Below are 17,067 nucleotides of genomic sequence, written 5' to 3'. Positions count from 1 at the left end.
TGTCTGGCTTTGTCATTTTCCCCTGCAAATAAAATAAATGCAAATTGCTCACCAGGAAGACACCGCAAAGACACGACCGGAGCCACGAAATAAGACTCCAAGTGCGAAGCGAGAAACAAGGCAACCACAACAGATCCACCAAATTATGTAAAGCCCCAACACCAAAGAAGCAGTCTAAAACCAACAATTTGTGGCCTACTGACAGAGAGGGGGTGTACACTGCAAGTAATCACTTAGTTGTAGTACCTTGCCATTCTAAAAAAATTGAAAAAACCTAAAACCTACTTTACTTCATTAAATAATTATTATATTACAAATTTATATACAGATACGGATTGAATTAATATTTTATTTGGTGAAAGAAAGAACATTAATTGTTCAGTGGTGCTGTCTGTTTTTCATTTTGGTAGGACAACGCAAAATCTGGCTGAGTCTGAGTTGCTGGCCCGTTTTGATTAACATAAAGCGAATAATAGACATCGACTGCCAGCAACGTGAACAAATTTGATTTCACGACTTTGCACTATTTACTCAAAGAAGCCAAACCAAACCAACACCTGCAACATTGCCAGCAACAAGGGACTTTTTGTAATTTTTGACAGCCGAAGATGCATTTTCGCTTCGTTTCGTCTGTTGTCATTGATGTGTTGCAACATCGCACATCTCAATTACAAATTATGTCTACCACCATTTGAATGAAGGCTTCACAACTTCTTTGCGGTGTTATATTTTTGAAGGAGGCATTGAGATTATCGAGTAGCTAGCTACAAGTAGACGCAAAAGCGATTTACTATGTGCAATAATGTTGTTTTATTTGATTAACAACTTTACTATTACTTATTAGCGAATTAGAGTCTCGGAGGCAGTTAAAGAAATTGACTTAGTTTTCCTTCATTTATGTCTGTGTTATTCGTGCCAACCAGATTTATTTGGAAATGAAAATGGAAATCGTTCTGCCATTACCTTGGGTCCGTCTTATGACTCACCTTGCAGACCTGCTGACCCACCATCGCCGTCGTGGTTTCGACCGTCCAGGTGTTCAATTAAGCACTGACGTTGACCTTAATACTCAGGCCGCTGAAAACGGATTGAAAAAGTGCCAGAATTTCTGACAAATTGTCGCCGAATGTGCGAAGAAATCAAGTTTATGGTCAATGGGTATGGATGGCAGGAATACAGCACGGCGGTGTGGATGTCAACAGATTTTGTATTCGCGCTTAGAAAGTAGATGGCATTAAAATGCCAAGAAAATGCCGATATAGAGGTGCTATATTATGCATTAAAATTGCTGATGAAGCGGCTTGTTTGCTGGCAGGATTACCAAATATTTGCGGCTGCCAAAAGTCAAAAGGAAATCAATCAAAATGCCACAATCAACAACGACCAACCGCAAGGCGCCAAAAGGCAACAAAAGGCAATAAAAGCCAAAGAGACAAGGAGACAAGGAGACGAAGAGGCCGACGGAAGCGACAGACTGACGTGTGCCCAAGACGCTTAGTGGCTGCTGCAAGTTTGGATTTTCCTTCTTGCAACTGCTGCAGCATCCAGCGGCAGACGGACGGCCCCATGTCTCTAAGTGGACAACAAAACGCCTCCAACACTTTTCGGGCGCGAAAAATGTGTTTGCCGAGCCAAGAAAAGCCAAGCCAAGCCAGTCAAGTCGGTGTTGCAGTTTCCCCGGCCAAGTGCTTGCCGTTTGCGCCAAGAGTGTTTGGGTGAATGCCTAATGCTGCGCCAGTTGTAGTTGCAGTTGCATTTGCGAGGGGGCGGGTACTTGAAGGAACCCAGGAGCATAGGACCTCTGTATATAAAAATAAAATAAATAAGCCCGCGCTGATCTTCATTTGTTGTTGTCGCTCAGTTGACATCGCCTTTGGCATGGCATCGTCATCTACATCTCCCTGACATATATTTGCATAGTTTTGTCGAGAACAAAATGGCAGCAGCTGAACAAAAAGAAATCCGTTGACAAGTGTCTGTCAGGGACATCGTGCCGGGCAAATTTGCATGTGGTCGCATCTCACGCTTTAGACACATCCAAAAAAAAACTGGGAAAGGCCAAGATTCTAAGGACATCGACACGTGGAGCACCCTTCTACGGGGCAACAACATCTATATTTCATATTTTATCTAATGTTGCCAAAAATAATAAGCTCATTCTGTTAGAGTATCTCTATAACGGAGATGTGGTCTGCAACACAATAAAAGAAGCTAAAAATGTACCGGAAATTAAGTGAAATATGGAACACCATAGAGGCCCATCATTATGATGATTATGATTTTCAAATACCTTCTTCAAGGGTATATGCCGAAAGTAAAGAGTCGACTTGTCTTATATATTGTGGTGAAAATGTTGCTGTGTTTCCTTGTCTTTATTTTTACCATCTTGTGTTTTGTGTGTCGATCTCAAGCGCACCTTTATGGTCTATTATACTAACGGGAATGCCCCGAGAGCAACGACAATAATAAGCAAATTGATTGAAATATGCGATATCATGGTAACCGCAACTCAAACGGAAACGGCCGCGCCCTCCCACCGCCAACTGCCAACCGCCCACTTCCCTCCACTTCCCTCCACTAACCGCCCATCAACCCACCGACCCACCGGCCACCTCCCCCACCGTTGGCAATTGTGTGGTAGCGCATTAAATGTCGATTTCGTTTTGCGCCCGCGGCGCAGATACGCAACTTGTGATACGGGAAGTACGCAGTGGTGCCGGTGGTGCTGGTGGTGCTAGTGGTGCAGCAGCGGTGGCTCACTGGTGCTGGGTCACTGCCAATGCCAAAGCAGGGGTGCGGCCCCGAAATCCCAAGTCCCAGCGATGACGCCCACCCAGCCGGCCCAGTGGGCAATTTTGGATGACTCTTCGCCGCTTGCTCTTTGGTTGCCGAGTTGCTGAATGCCGAATTCCGAATTCCGATACCAATGTTAATGTGCTTTAAATAAATCATTAGCGCATTGTTTGGGGCCATAAAGAGCAATGAGGATAATGGCCTGTTCGATTGCAAGTGTTGGCCAGGCAGTTTCCATTTAATGGCCTGAACGGATTCGGGCATTCCAGTCCAAAAAGGGGAAGTGAGTGCAGCTATGTCGGAAATTAGATCTTTCTACGGTTCAGCATTTAAGGCGCGAATTGCAATCACCAACTAGTGACAAGCAGCTAATTAGCATGCAAAAAGCTAAAAACTAGGTGCAACCTCATCTCATAAAACAACACGTTGCCAAACTGAACACAAATCTAGGACTGAGTCGTAATGATAACGGTTTTAGCTCGTGTGCGTTTGTCTGGCGGTTTTGATACAACTTTTATTGATAGTCAATATAATACACATACCGATATCCAAGGCAGAATTCTCCTTCAATTTGCCGTCTGTTTTTTGGCCGTTGAGCGTAATTAAAAGGCTGTAAAAACTGCAAAATGTGTTAGCCAGCTGAGACCGTTATTGGTATATTTTTTGCTCCCTTGGCAATTTTTTTTGTGGTCAGTCCCCTTGGTGGTGCAATGCCTTTTAATGTCCCCACTGAGTTTTATATATCCATATATCTCGCTGTTCGGTGCCGTCTAATAGATACTTTCCATTCGGCACATGCAAATGTATGATTTCCTGGCCAGGCAGCAGCGGTCATAAATAGGCGATTTGGCGCTCTAGCCGTTTAACGCCAACATCATCCGGACCGGGCTCGCAACGAATCGAATCGAATCGAATCGATTATCGTGCACTTAACACCAACAGGTCTTTAACCCGCAACGAGCTGGTATACCCTTAAAGGTTTTTCTGTGCAACAATTTGGGGAAAATGTTTTCAATCAGAAACGAGGCGGTAAGTGCCGCAGGAACAGGGGGAACTTCATAGCCTTGCAAGAAGCCACTACCAATCAAGGCCAGCTCCCAGCTAGAGTTTGAGCCACAGCATCATTATCAGCCTCCGTGCTGATTATCAACATGTGCACTGGCTGCTCAACAGCGCCGCATGTGCTTTTGCCCTCGATCCATAGATCAAGATCATAAATAGCAATAAGCCAGCCAGACAATGTCTGCTAACTGTTTCAGGCAATCAATCAATCCATCTGCCGCAACCGCTGCAACTTTACTGCGATTTCAGCGAAACGCGAGTGCGGCTGCTGCCTGTTTGGAAAGTTCATTCAGTTGCGCTTCAGTTTCTAGCTTCCTTGGCTAAGGGGAAAGGGTATCATGGCATCTTGGTGTCTTGGTAACTGCCAGACCGGGCGAAGCTTACAGGGTACCAACCAGTTGATTGCGGCAAGTGCTGGTCTCAAAACGTGATCGATTGATTCGCGCGATCGCTGCAAGAGCCACGGCAACGGCAACGGCAACGTCAATATGGCAAACGGCAAGTTCAACTAGCCCGTTTGACTGACTGACTGACTGACTGAGTGACTGACTGCTGACTAGATAATTGTGGCATTCTGCGGCTGATGCCACTTTTTGCACTAAACAGCTGGGGCAGACCGCATAGCTGCATTCCAGATCCCGAGCCCGGGATCTGTGGGCCAAACTAGCTGGCAATCTGTCAGGCTGACAGTTGGCCCAGTCGCACACAGCTCTGCCGGCTTTGATGATTGATGATTGTTGAAACGCGAACGAAATTATGATTAAATAAGTAATTGTAGCTAAACAAAAAAGCAGCAGCGATGAAGACCACGATCGGCTAAATGCTAAGCGGCTTGGCAGTTTGCTTCTATGTTTTTCAATTTTTTGTTTTTTGGCATTGGCCAAGTGCAGTTAGCCGGCAGCATCGGCGATCATGGCTTGGCTTCGCTTCGCAAAAACGTCAATGTCAAAGTCGGCGACTCTTGGACGACGATGACAAGGTCTAGTTCAGAGTAGTCGTCGATTTTTCTCCGCTGACTTGGGTTAAAGGCCAAAATGCCAATCACAATCTGGACCACTCAATCTCATACACACAATATATAAAGCGTGAAATGTTAGCGCAGACTTAGTCCAACTTAGCACCCGTAAAAAATTCAAAAGCGTTCGGCAATTAAATCGTAAATTTTTACAACTACAAATTTACAGTTATTAAAAACATAATTTGTTGTTGTTGTCCGCTGTTATTAATTACTACAACAGTCTGGTGTCACGCTGTAAAACAACAGGTGGGCAGTCGGGCAGTCGGGGAGGCGGGGAGTCGGCCCAAGCGAAAGACTTAGGCAACGAACTTGAGTTCAATCAACATTTTCAATTAAAATGCATTTGTTGTTGCTGCAGTACGGCTGCTGCTGCTGCTGCTGCATGGCAAGTCATGGGTGTAGTGGCACGTTTTTGTGCACATTATGCTGCGACCAGGTGCGAGGGTCGCCGCACAAGTTGATGAGAAGGGGCCCCTCTTGATTGAGCCGATCCCTCAAGTCACCCGCCTCCGATTCCCGCGGAGATTGAGCACGTGTTCCAGCCTGGTCTTAGTTTATTTTTTGTGTTTTACTATGTCAACCCTGTTGCTAATCGTCCATATTTGCCAATGTCGTTCGATCGCCAGCTCGCTGGTTAAACTGAACCATTTGCTCGATCGATGCTTATCGCCAAATGTGTTGAGTGTGCACTGGCATAACAAAAACCATAACAAAGCCAAAAACGAAACCGAACAGATGAAAAAATTAATTAGAACAAAATGCACAACGAAAAGTTATTTACAAACAATGGGCGTGTCGCGTCGAAGCAAAAAGCATTTAGAGCTCGTATTTGTTTTTGGCCAACACAACAATTGGCCAACAATTTGTGGCAGTCCGCAAGTCACAACTGCAGCCGCAATCGCAGCCACAATGGCAGGGCCTATCGCGATTTGTGTTCCTATGAATTATTTGCTAAATTGGCTGGCCAACAATTGACGAAAAGGTTTTCCATCTGCGCGGACGAACCGGTTTGGGTAAATCACACACACGTAAACCAATTGCAGACAGTTTCCAACTAATTAGGCGTGGTGGCTTTTAATCAAAACGATTAAAATGCTTTCGGACAATATTTTTCCACGCCTAATCAAAGACTTTATGCCATTTTCTGCCTGACAGCTGTGGCCACTTGCAGCCAGATCGAAGTGGGGACCCAACGAATCTGGACTCGGAAATGGGTGGCTGCCGTAGGGGGCAGTGGGGGCGGGGCGTGGCCATATCAAATTGTGGTACAATTTATTAAAAACGAAATATGTGTGAGCCGGGCTAAGTCGGGCCAAGTCGAGTCGGGCAGTCCGCAGACGATAACAAGTTGTCGAACCAGATGTCAAAGCGATTTGCAAATATTTGACAAGCGCAAAACACCAAAACAACAAAATAAGCCAACGGGTTTGCGGAAGATCGCGGGATCTGTAATAAAAACAGCGGTCGGGAATTCTCGGCGGGAAAATGTTGTTGTTTGGAAATAAATTTTAAATACCGATTTTAAATAAATATTTTGTAAGTTCCGACCTAAAGTAGTATTCCAGCGCAGCTCTATGCAGACTCTAGAAAGTGCGTCAAGAACATGTAAATAAATTCAGCTGACTTGCAATTAAGGAAACATAAGAATCGGAGCAATAAAATATACTCAACGAACAATAAAAGAGAATATCTTATGCTAATGCCAATAAAGACATAAAATAAATTCCCATCCGAGTACGCATGTTCAACCACGTGGGCCATTAAGATCGAAATCCCAGCGTTGAATGCATTTTTGTCCGCTTATCGCGGCACCACAATCTACCTTCGAGGGCCACAATTTCGCCGAGGCAGCGTCAAAATAATAATAACATAAAACTTAATTTTATTTTTATTTTCAATTTAATTTTATTGAAAATCATCGCGAAACAAAATCGAACCGAAAGGCACAGCACGAAAGGGTAAAAACAAGAAAATAAAACCGTATTAAATATCCAGTCGCGTGGCCGGAGAGGGGCCCTTAAAAAACGAAAAGAAAATTTAATACAACAAGCAGCAGCAGCGCACGCATTAAAACCGCAAAAGCCTCCCCCTGTCACTCACCTTCACGGCCATTGCCATCGGCTGGAAATGGAGATGGAGATGAGGATGGGGATCCTGGTGCATCGGTCCACTGGCCACTTTTCGGCCATTGTCAGCTTCGCAAAAATCTGATAAGTCGCATTATAAGAACATAAAAACACCCAAAACCAAAAAAGCCCAAAACAAAACAAAGCCAAAAACGAAACATGCACCAGGGAGAGAAAATAATTTCAGTCGAGCATCGATCCCACAACGAAAAGGAGCGCAGGGCGGGGCTGGATCCCCCATCCACATTCACATCCCCGGTATTAACAACTGCGGCAGCAACAACAAGGCCAGGCCGAAATATGCAACATGCATGTTGTTGCGGCTGCTCTTGTTGTTTTTGTTGCTGCTGTGGTTGCCACTGCAAACGAAAGGGGAAAACTGCATCCAAGATTTTGACCCAACAGGATAGGCATAGTAAACAGTAGTACAAAAGTATTCAAAGCAAATAAATAAACAATATTATAATGAAGTTTTTAAATATAATTATTTCCTTTATGAGTCCGTGCAGCTTAAAAAAAAAGCCACTACAGTATATTAAAGTATCCAAAACTCGACTCATACCCTTTGAAAGAGTATTCGGTGGGGGAAAAAAGAAAAAAAAGGCGAAAACGAAGCGAAAATATTTGGGGGCCATGCAACGAAATGAAGTTGCAACAAGATACTTTACTTTACTTAAGGGCAAGTAGATGCACAACTGATACTCGGACATGGGAGAGACTCGATTTCGGCCCCACTCCCCGTTTAATTTCTTGTGCAAACTTCGGGCCACTTGATGTGGGGCGTGTTAAGGCGGCATTGCATGCAGCATCTCTCGGCCGTCTCTCTTGGCCAGCATCTGCCCTCATTTGGCCAACATCGCTGGCATCGCGAGGACATGGGGTATTGGCATTGTTTTTACGGCCTCATTGGAGTCGTTAAGCTGCGTTACGTGCGCATCATTTTGAGGTGTTCAATTAAAGTTTTGCAGTTCCCGGCTCGTGCTTGCTTTGTGCTTTGCTTTTAATTACTTCAACTTCAACTTCGCGTTGAACACCAACTCTGGGTTGGAATATGGAATATGGGTTGGGATGGAATCAGATCGAACATCCATCTGGGCCTGGTGTGGCAATCAAGGTTCGGCCCAGGCCGAAATGCCGACAAGAAATTTAATTGTAAATAACAATTCCGACAACTACAGACAGCGAGGAAAACACTCTGCCAGGGGGGTCTCAAAACTGAGCACACATTCGGGTATACTTATTAACTTAGCCATAAGGAATAATAACAAATAGTATAGAAGGAAAGGGTAACCAAACGTCGAGGGTTTCTTTTGATACAAATATACCATATTGATTCTCTTGGCCGCTCATTTTGTGGCTCATTCACTTGACTCTTTGCCTATTTATAGCCGATTTCATTTGGTGAAACTGTAAAACGCCTGTGGCCTTGCCAGCTGATTGATGGCGTCGACATCGCATCGCTCTAACATTTTGTTAGATTTATTTTCGGCTTATTTATTATTACGCTTACCGAGATAGTTGCTTTGATGGCGCGGCGGCAGAATGATGGGGCAGTTTGAAGTGCATTTTTGAATCTCTTCGTTTCGTTTGGTATTTCTCGGCTGAGTAACTGAATAGCTCAATGTTTCGGGGGTCCATGGGGGTCTATCGTAGGCCTAATAAACGGCCAATGCGGAACCGCAAGCCTGCCCAAATTATTCGCCATCAGACTAATTACTTTGGCACTCGCTCGGCTGGCTTTCATCTCGTGTGGCATGCAACTTGAAGTCGAGTCTTGCGGCCAAATGCAGTCAACACTTGGGACTGGATGTGCGGCACTCTGTGGGTCAGATTGACCGCTTGCCATGGAGGATTTGCTGAATTCGCTGGCTTCGCTGGCTTCACTGGCCACCGGTCAACACAACCTACTTACCGCACTGGCACACGGAGTAAAAAGCCACAAAAGGTGATGATGGGGTTGATTACTCCGCGCGACTTTCCTTCTAACTCAGCAACTCAACAACTGTACAAATAATCAAAAAATTTTTGGCGCATTTAATTTGATCGCCAGCACGTTTTGCTCCATTCGGTTGCGACTTTAATTGAAAACGATTTTCGGGCGCCGTTTCGAGAGCAGAGAGCACAAGAAACTGACTGACTGCAGTCCCAATCCCAATCCCAATCCAAATCCAAATGCGAGGGTCCACTATTGCCCATTACCCAGTGTCAAAATCGGTGCACGTTTTCGATCGGCTTTCACCCATTTCGGTGGGCGTTGGCAAGGGCGAGAGTCTCATTTCGCTGGGGGATTTTACTGCGGCTTTCCGACTTGATGACCAACTCGAACCGACATTAGATGGAGCAAATTATAATCGTATTTTTGGGGCTGAGTTCGGTTCAATTACTGATTAAATTAAGGGCAAGGCTGGAGCAAAAGTGTTTGACAACGGGCCAATATCACAGATTGATCATCGCCTTGATAGAACCTGACTGACTATTGAGGAAATGAAACCCCATCTGCGATAGCCATAATATTTTGCGTTGAATTTCATTCCTTAATATGCCGTTTTGGCAGACTTTTTACGACTAAGACCCCCCATAAAAAGCGGTGTGAAAATGGCCAAGCTTTGAGCACGCGCCCCGTCCATAAAGCCCGGCATCTCTGCCAACGTCTCAGCCAGCACTTGACCCAATGCACAGACAATAGATTTAATTTCCATTCGTACGATCCGAGCTTTGGAGCGCGATGCGGGTGTGGCGCATCTCCGGCCACGTTTTCTTTCTCGTTTTTGATCTCTGCGCCTCGATTAGGGCGACTCATCGCCAAACTCGGCAGACAACAGACAACAACGGCAACTGGCACAAAGGGTAATAATAGAAACAGAAATCGGGCAAACAAATTGACTGATGCCAGCCCCGCCACCAAATCTGGACCTCTGTCGCTCCCAGTGCCCGATGCCCAATGCCCTCCCATAAGGTGCCCTTCCAATCCATTTTATGCTCTTCAGAAAAGTACCACAACTTTTGGATTAAATAAAGAAATCTTTAGTAAAGAGTTATTTCCATTTGCATCCCCTTCGTCATTACCTTAAACGTGATTGTGTAGATAAACCTTTAAAGTGATAGATATTAATGTAGGCAATTTTATAAATAGTTCAAAAATAGTTTCAATCAACGTCTAAATTAAGCCATTTAAATAATGGCATAATTTAAAAACGGCCCAAAATAATAGTGGTAATATTACAACGTAAAGGGTAAATAAAACTTCGCTGTGCCGCGCCCGTCGTACATGAAATTTGATTATTTTTGTTTTCTGGTTACTTTTGATTCAGTTTTCATTTTCATTTGGGGAGGGGTCAGCGTTTGGGGCGTCTTGACCCGTCTTAAATGAAAAGCCATATTTCTGCGGATGCCTGGCCCCAGTTTCTGACGTGCGATCGATTGCGCCTGTCCGAGAGCGAAGCCCTCGCAAATTTGTAGCTGTCCGTTTTAGCCAAGATTTCGGTTCGGTTCGGCGCGGTTGGGTTTTGGCCTGATTTCGATTTTCGGATTTCGGATTTCGGGGTTAGGCAGCACAGCAAAAGTCATGCACTTGCCGCGGCCAACGGTCGATGAGAGCGGTTTGGCATTGCCATTGCCGGAATGGGAAACGGAATTGTCTTCTAATTAAGTGCATTTCGTTTAATTAATTTAAACTAACTGTAAATTGAGAGTTTGACTGCGAGTTTTGGGCGCGGTGGCGTCGTCTGCAAAGCCAAAAAAAAAAAAATACAACAAAAAAGTATTGGCTTTTGCCTCCTCCGATTGCAGAAGGTGGCTTTCAGGGGATTAGGCCCAGCATTTGAGCTTGTTAAGGCTGCCGACCGGGGACGACCAAGTTTATTAGTTCGTGCCTTCATTTCGTAATTACTTCAATTGATTCTGCACTGCTGATGGCAACGGTACTGCAACTGGAACTCTGAGGACTCTTGGCCAGCGAATCGAACTGAGCCCGGCTCAAACCGAGGCTTCATTGCAGCTCTTTGCGCGCTTCGTTGCCTTTGATTGTAAATCAGTTTACTTTGCCATTTAGAAGCCTTTGTGTGGCTGCAGTTGTTGCATTTGCTGCTGGCTGGCTGTTTGGGCTGGCTCTTTTGGTAGTTTGGTACAAAAGGTGAAATCACGATTTTCAAGTGCATCGCCATCGATACAACAGCGACTCCGTCTCGCTTGGACCGTTGCAAATTGTAACTCTAACTGTACAACAGGTTCAAAGTATCTCCTAACAGGTACGCCTGCCCCGAAAAGGAGATCGGATTTGGACTGCAACTGCAACTCCAACTGCAACTGCGACTGCGACTATTCTACGGAGTCTTTAATTATCGCCCAACTATGCCAGCGATTCGCCCCCAGCGTGGATAGCACTGAGCAAATAAACATACCATGGGGTAAAAAGTTAATTAGGCTTTCCTTATTTTCCCATTTGGCATTCCAGAAATCACTCAATTAGATCGCGACCGGGCGAGGCGAAAGGCCGGCAAATTGTGGCCATAAACCAGGTCCATGGTCATTCCGGCTCACGTGATAATAATCATGTGCGGAGTTTGATTTAATAAAGTAGCTGGCAGCCCTGGCGGCCCACTATAACAATAACTTTGGGGCCTTAATCGCGCCTAAACGATGGAGGAGGATCTCTTTTTTTTTTGCCATTTCTGCGGAGGGGCAGATGGCTGAGAGCCGGGTCAGGAGGCTTCAACACCTAGCTGGCTGACCCATGGCCAGCTAATTGACAGTATCGTGACTAAAATCAATTTGTTGTGAGCAGGCACAGCAACAAATTTTCACGGAGGGGAGGCCCACAGTCCATAGCCCCGAGTCGGGATAACCAACTGCTCCCTCTATGAATGATTTACGATGCGTCGTTGCCGCGTTGACCCCGGAGTTCGACGGTGTTGAAACATCAAAAACACAGAAACAAAGACCCCGGCGACCATCAGCGACGCCCGCTCATAATCAGCAGCACATAAACAACATTTCGCCGACCACCGATCGGCGAAGATCGTCGGTGATTTCCTTCCACAAAGCTGAGGCCCCAAAACCCCAAAAGCCCCTAATCCCCTTTACCCATTCCGATGTGTATCCCATCATCCCACCATCCCACCATCCCATCCTATACAGACATTGGCCAGACGAACATAATCAGCCGGGGCAGTGGGTGTCCAACAGAGAGCCAAACCGAACCGATCAGCATCTTCAACATGATCATTACGTTTGTTTATTGGCGAAAATTTAGAAATTTATTGCTCATTCGTTACGATACCGAAATGTGCGTTATGTTGTGGCATTATGGAAAGCCAGCTCTGTTCTCACACTTTGGGGCCATTGACAGGTAAATACTTATAACTTATAACTAGCCACACTTTTTCTCGCTTTGTTAAATGTGCATTTAGACAACATTATCGTCAATCAACGGCTGGGCAAGATTAGGCCGAATTACGAGGACTCAAGCACAGGGTTAACAGGGGGTTTCCACCTTGGCGTTTTGGCTGATTGCCAACCGACAGAAATAGACGCACAATTGTGGTCAGGGGTCGTATGTTAATTACCCCAAATCACCGATCAGTAATGAAAACGTTTGAATTTATTTTTGGCCGAAAAGAAAAATATTAAAACTTTATGGGTCAAGTGCCCTAACCGTTTAGCTTGTTAAATCTCCTCATTAGCCAATTAGAGAGTCATCAGATATGCGCATACCTAAATGCAAAGTCGATAAACACGCTATGAATGTGAATCGAATGCAGAATTTGGTCTAGGTCGATATACATTTAAATAACACACAAGTGGACTTCCGTATCGGTCCCATAAATCGGAGATTAATCGCTTTTCATCCGCTGGGCCTTCAGAATGCTCCGTAACTGGAGCAGCCACCCTGCTGCAATGACGTGATAAAGCCGCGTAATTAAAATATGAACAGCGTTCATCTGTTGGCCCAAACATCATGGCCTGGCGGTGGAGAAACGCTGCTGCTCCATTTTAAATAAATGTTTTATGGCAACAGAAAGCACACAAAGTCAAGAAAAATGCCAGTCGCATTAGCCGGGGCTCAAGGATAGAAAACCGGGCACGAAGAGCGCTTGGCTCTCACGCGGATATGGTTTAGATTGGGTACTATAGCTACAGATGTGTGTGTTGCCAAAAGGCCAACACATGGCCAAGATTCCGGGCTATAGCTGATGCTGATGCTGATGCTGAAGCTGAAGCTGCGGGAGCTAATAAATTTTCCGATGTCTGCTGTCGGCTCGCTGCCTGCCAGCCAGGCTGCCTGCCGTTTGACGCTATTGATCGTTAAGTAAATTGTCTGCAATTATGCCAAAAGGGAAAATAATAGAAATTATAACGAAACCGCTCTGCTGGCTGTTGACTTTTGTGTGGAGCCTGGTGGGAAGTATCCGATTCGGCTTCGACTTCGGAATCGGAATCTGATTCAGTCAGATTCGTATTCCTATTCGAATTCAGGCAGTGACAGCTGGATTTGCGCATTAGTTGTGCCGCCTTATCTAGCCCGGAAAATGCTGGCGATCATAATTCTCGCTTAGGTGGCAAATTGCTGGCAGTTGCCAATCGCATGTGGGTCAGGCCACTCACGAATCGCAGGGCTCCAGACGTCCTGACATTTATATGTATTTATAGCTCGCGCAGTGGCCGTTAATTGTTGGGCTCTTGATAAGTGAAATTTACCAAGTTTGCCATTGTGGCTTATACGACACAAGCCATCGTATAAGCCATCGCATGGCGAACTCCTTGGCTGCCTGGCCAGCTGACTGACAACTGGCTGACTGGCCAACTAACTGGGCCTGTGTCAGCCTGTGTCGACGACTATCGCAATGTTACATCCGTGCGTGCTGTCAATTAACATGGCCAACAACCGAATCAATTAAGCACTGGCCGGCGATGCTAATAATGGCCACGCCCCAAATGGCCAGAAGCCTGTCATAAGCCAACCGACAGACAATCTGCATTCCGAGGGCGATTCCAACAGTAGTCACAGCAGTCTGGCCAAAACCAAATCGAAACCAACAGCAAAAACCATTTGATTGATGCTTGTTGCCGGCTAGCAGACAAACTGTTTAATTGGTAAAATAAAAAAGTGAAATAAAATCAAAAATCTGCATTGTTGATTATATAAACGCCGCTGGGTTGACAAATGTTTAGGCAGGACTCTGATCCTGTTTTCACACATTGTGCAACACGATTTGGCCAAGACAGTTGAGCCGTGTTTTCTTGGTCTCTTGGAGGCTTACCATTTTATTTTTTTGGTTTTTTTCGTTGCCCCGCCCGCGCATTGTCACTTTCCGTTGAATGTTCGATTTCAATTGGAAATCGCTGGTACGTGTAAAAATATTTGTGCAACTGACTGCGTTTTTCTTTTGGGCAGTTTCTGTGTCTGTAACTGTTACTGTTTCTGTTTCTGATTGCTGCCTTTGATGCATTTCAAATGAGTTGATTTATGGCAAGTTTTTGGCTGACTGAATGACTGCCCCACTGACTGACTGACGGACTGACGGACTGACAGACTGCCAAACTGACTGAATGACGGACCTCTGCTAACTGGCTGGCTTGTGGCATTCGCAGAGCATGCATGAATGAAGGCTTGTTGATGTTGTGACAGCTCCAAAAACTGGCCAAACTCACAGACATGTTAAACTGCTTTAATTACTCCAGCCAGCATGTGTATATACCTATCTACATATGTACATACATATGGCTGATTTTTGGGCCATAGATTTATGAGAATTTATGCCGCACCCAGCCGAGTCAGCGTCACAGTCGAAATGGAAGTTGAAGTTGCAGTTACAGATACGTTTTCTGTCCCACTTAATGCTGAGCTGCCCTTAGCCAAAAGGAAAGTTGGACAGGGATACGGCGGAACCTATCTTAACTGACCTGCAAATAGTTTTATTTCGAGCCGGGGAAAACAGCATTTGACGCCCACGCGAACACACGCCATATACAACTGGCCCACATGCTAACCTTAGCCTGCTTTTTCCTAGTCCATTTCTGTTTTCCTTTTAATTTACAAACATCTGTGTGGCTGCGAGGGGACTTTGATAAATTCCGCACAAACACACAAGTAATTTGAATAATGAAGCGGGGGCCTTAACTGAGTTAGGGGGCATCAATCTGTCAACGCCGCGACGTCGCATTCTGTTGCATGCGCATGCGCATGCGCACAGTTTGAGTTCGATGGGCTGCCTGCCACCGGCGGTCGGCCGCCAAAGAGCGCAGCAGTCAAGACATCGCGTGCCGCCGCCGGTTTCGCTCCTCCTGGCCTGGAAGCCAAATCCGCAGCAGATCCCCGGTTCCGCAGCTACGCCGCCGCGTGGGTCGTCGCAGTCATCGTCGTCTATCAATTAAACAAAGCGGCGCGGCGGCAGCAACATCGACATCAAATGCAAGGCCGGCACGGCTGCCAGGTACTATGTTGAGTAGGACTCCGACTCCAGACTTGGCTGCTCGACGCGGGGACTCGGGTCTCGAGACCCCAGTCTTGGACCCAATCCCGATCCCGATCCCGATCCGTCCGGCCACCCAAAACGCTGCTCCAGTTGCCATTTAAGCAGCGCTTCCGCGCTCTCGGCCAACCAGTTTCATTTCGCTTGTTTGTCGGCACTGCAAAAACCAACGCTAAACATCTGATTTAATAGCTGGTAAACATAAAACGGATGTTGCATCTAAAGTGATTGAAAGAAAGTTTGAAAGGGAAGTGCCACACCAGCTATGAGCGTTACGAAGATACTATAATTGATAGCTTAAAGATGATTTTTAATCAAAGTTTTACGAATATTTCGAGTCTATTGATAACGAATTTAAAATTTAAAAAATCAACTAAAAATTGATTACAAAGTACATAAGGCCGTAGATTATTTGCATTTTAAAATGTAAGTAAATTTTTATTGTTGATCCCTCTTTTCCGCATTGCACACCAAAACTTTTCTTTAAGTGCACCCGTTTTGTTTGGCTTGGTTTGGTTTCGTTTCGTTTTGTGTGTTTCGCGGGTCTCGTGCAGGACAAACATGGAGCATTATTTAACTACACAATTCGTGCAACTCCCACGCATGCAAACGGCAAACTCCAAACAAAACAAAGCCCCCCGAAAAAAACGAGGCTTTTCGCCCGCAAAAACTGAAAGCGAAAAATGCGAATTGAGGGTCTTGAGGTCTGATGGCTGTTGGCTGTTGGCTGGTTGGCTCTCTTAACTCTTAACTGATGGCCCAGCGACCGAAATTGGCGCAAAAATGTCACCAGCCTGCACTCCCAGTTGGAAGGAATTGGGTGGATCGAGGGAATCTCGCGCAGCCATCGATCATCGCAACCGGCTGAAAATGTCAAATTGGTTTATCAGCCCACAGGAAAGGCGGCTTTAATGTCAGTTTAGCAATTTGACAAATGACTTGCGATAATAAAAATGCTGAAAATGTGGCACGTTGCCTGCTGTTGAAATCCGACCATTCGTTCAGTGAACCCTGTTCTAGTGTATGGCCAAAACCAATCTGGCCACTACCATGCCATGCTGTCCTATCGAAAGCTGCTAATCGTCGATAAGGCCAGAGCCACGGCTTGTTAGCTTGTTAAATCACATGTAAGCGTGGCTAAGTTCGAAGATTGACGATCGCACATCGCGGCCATCGTCGGACATTCATAAATGAGCAATCGCCGGCGTGTATCGCATTTCAGTTGGTGCAGCTCAGCAGCCCGAACAACTGCCACAAATTACACGCGGCCCGGCGACAAGGGGCATTAATAATTGGCCAACTAAATGCAATATCGAAGCGGCCTGGCAAGTCTTATCAATAAAACTGTTTGCCGGCCACGCCCGCACACACGCACTCCCAGGCAAAAATGGTATATCCCCTCGGCTCTTGTCCCTGATTTCGATTGCGATTCCGATTCAGATTCAGATTCCGATTCCAGGATGACAAATTGCGCAAATCCATGAGATAGTTTTTGGCTCTTAGCATTTGCACGATCGCCGGGCCGTTGCATAATGTGCCGCCTAGATTTGTATCTGCTGCATGCGCCATGTTGTTGACTCAAAACGCTGTCAAAACG

This window comes from Drosophila erecta, unplaced genomic scaffold (assembly GCF_003286155.1).
Source record: "Drosophila erecta strain 14021-0224.00,06,07 unplaced genomic scaffold, DereRS2 tig00000000-arrow-pilon, whole genome shotgun sequence".
Lineage (NCBI taxonomy): Eukaryota > Metazoa > Arthropoda > Insecta > Diptera > Drosophilidae > Drosophila > Drosophila erecta.
This window is presented reverse-complemented; position numbering follows the sequence as displayed.